The sequence below is a fragment of the Pseudophryne corroboree genome, chromosome 11 (genome assembly GCF_028390025.1).
Source record: "Pseudophryne corroboree isolate aPseCor3 chromosome 11, aPseCor3.hap2, whole genome shotgun sequence".
Classification (NCBI taxonomy): domain Eukaryota; kingdom Metazoa; phylum Chordata; class Amphibia; order Anura; family Myobatrachidae; genus Pseudophryne; species Pseudophryne corroboree.
In genome coordinates, this window is record NC_086454.1 from 42387910 (window position 1) to 42390039 (window position 2130).

Genomic DNA, 2130 nt, shown 5'->3' on the forward strand with positions numbered 1-2130 from the left:
TTTCAGCCAGGCGTGTGTCAGAATTGGCGGCTTTATCATATAAAAGCCCTTACTTAATATTTCATTCTGAAAGGGCAGAATTGAGGACTCGTCCTCAAATTTTCTACCTAAGGTGGTTTCTGCATTTCACATGAACCAACCTATTGTGGTGCCTGCGGCTACTAAGGACTTGGAGGATTCCAAGTTGCCTGACGTGGTCAGGACCCTGAAAATACATGTTTCCAGGACGGCTGGAGTCAGAAAATCTGACTCGCTGTTTATCCTGTATGCACCCAACAAACTGGGTGCTCCTGCTTCTAAGCAGACGATTGCTCGTTGGATTTGTAGTACAATTCAGCTTGCACATTCTGTGGCAGGCCTGCCACAGCCAAAAATCTTAAAATGCCCACTCCACAAGGAAGGTGGGCTCATCTTGGGCAGCTGCCCGAGGGGTCTCGGCTTTACAACTTTGCCGAGCAGTTACTTGGTCAGGAGCAAATACGTTTGTAAAATTCTACAAATTTGATACCCTGGCTAAAGAGGACCTGGAGTTCTCTCATTCGGTGCTGCAGAGTCATCCGCACTCTCCCGCCCGTTTGGGAGCTTTGGTATAATCCCCATGGTCCTTACGGAGTCCCCAGCATCCACTAGGACGTCAGAGAAAATAAGAATTTACTTACCGATAATTCTATTTCTCGTAGTCCGTAGTGGATGCTGGGCGCCCATCCCAAGTGCGGATTGTCTGCAATACTGGTACATAATTATTGTTACCAAAAAATTCGGGTTATTGTTGTAGTGAGCCATCTTTTCTAGAGGCTCCTCTATTATCATGCTGTTAACTGGGTTCAGATCACAAGTTGTACAGTGTGATTGGTGTGGCTGGTTTGAGTCTTACCCGGGATTCAAAATCCTTCCTTATTGTGTACGCTCGTCCGGGCACAGTATCCTAACTGAGGCTTGGAGGAGGGTCATAGGGGGAGGAGCCAGTGCACACCAGGTGATCCTAAAGCTTTCTTTAGATGTGCCCAGTCTCCTGCGGAGCCGCTATTCCCCATGGTCCTTACGGAGTCCCCAGCATCCACTACGGACTACGAGAAATAGAATTATCGGTAAGTAAATTCTTATTTACTGTCTGTGATTTTCACGGTATAATAGGCTATTGAGCCTATATTAATGGCTGTTATTAACACTGTAAATAGGCTATGGAGCCTATATTAAGGTCTGTGGTTATCACTGTATAATAGGCTATTGAGCCTATATTAATGCTGTATAAATATATTAATGTCTGTAATTATCATAGGCTATGAGCTTATATATATTTATTCATAGAGCATGTGTTGTACCCGGCCTGTGATTATACTGTATAATAGGCTATATTAACACGGAAACATTTGTAATTTGTTCTGTGATTATCAGGGTCAGCATGGCAAAGGGGCCATTTTAACCATGCTTCCTGTTGTTTTCCAGTTTGTAATTCTGGAACATTCCTGCCCTACATCTCTAAGCCACCAGAGGCGCAGGGGTGTTAGTGGGAATTTGGTTCGGGTTTCACATGCCCATGTGAACTGCTTTTCACATAAAGAATACTCTGGTTTCTCTTCAGATCGAATAAATCTTTCGCCTTTTACTAAAGATTTCCGTAGAGAGGAACAACCATGAGTTTCATATACAATAAAATATATATATGACACATAATAACTTCAATAAGTCGTGCAAGTGTCTGTCCGTTGCCTATTGTGGTGTCTGTCTGCATAGCGAGTAAGGCTCTAGCGCAGACTAAAAATAATTTTAAAAATCCTATAAGCATGGGCAATTCAAATTAAAAGAGCGGTAACATCGGAGTCTCGGAGTTACTCCGCCAGCTCTAACAAAAGACAGTCTTTCCAAAGGGCCAATTTCCCTTTGGGTACCAGGGTGTTTATTTAACTGGTCTTATAATTTAATGCACGATTCTATGTCAAATCTCACAGCGATAACTACGAGTGCGAAGGGTACATTAGACCAGCACTCAGATAGTGCAGGGTTTTTGACAACATACATTGCTAAATCCCAGTGAGTCAATGTCTCCATTTTTACAGAGACTGAGTAGACTTTGACCACTATTTAATCGTTTCCAAAATGACGCGATCCGCCATTGGTAAATGCGTCTGT

At 43.1% G+C, this 2130-nt stretch overlaps 1 non-coding gene across 1 annotated transcript; it reads left to right on the top strand.

The window, feature by feature from the left end:
* The first annotated feature begins 1562 nt into the window (after positions 1–1562).
* On the top strand, positions 1563–1675 carry LOC134971056 (U5 spliceosomal RNA). Its single transcript, XR_010190207.1, has one exon. It is a non-coding gene; the product is annotated as a U5 spliceosomal RNA (small nuclear RNA).
* Positions 1676–2130: the final 455 nt, after the last annotated feature.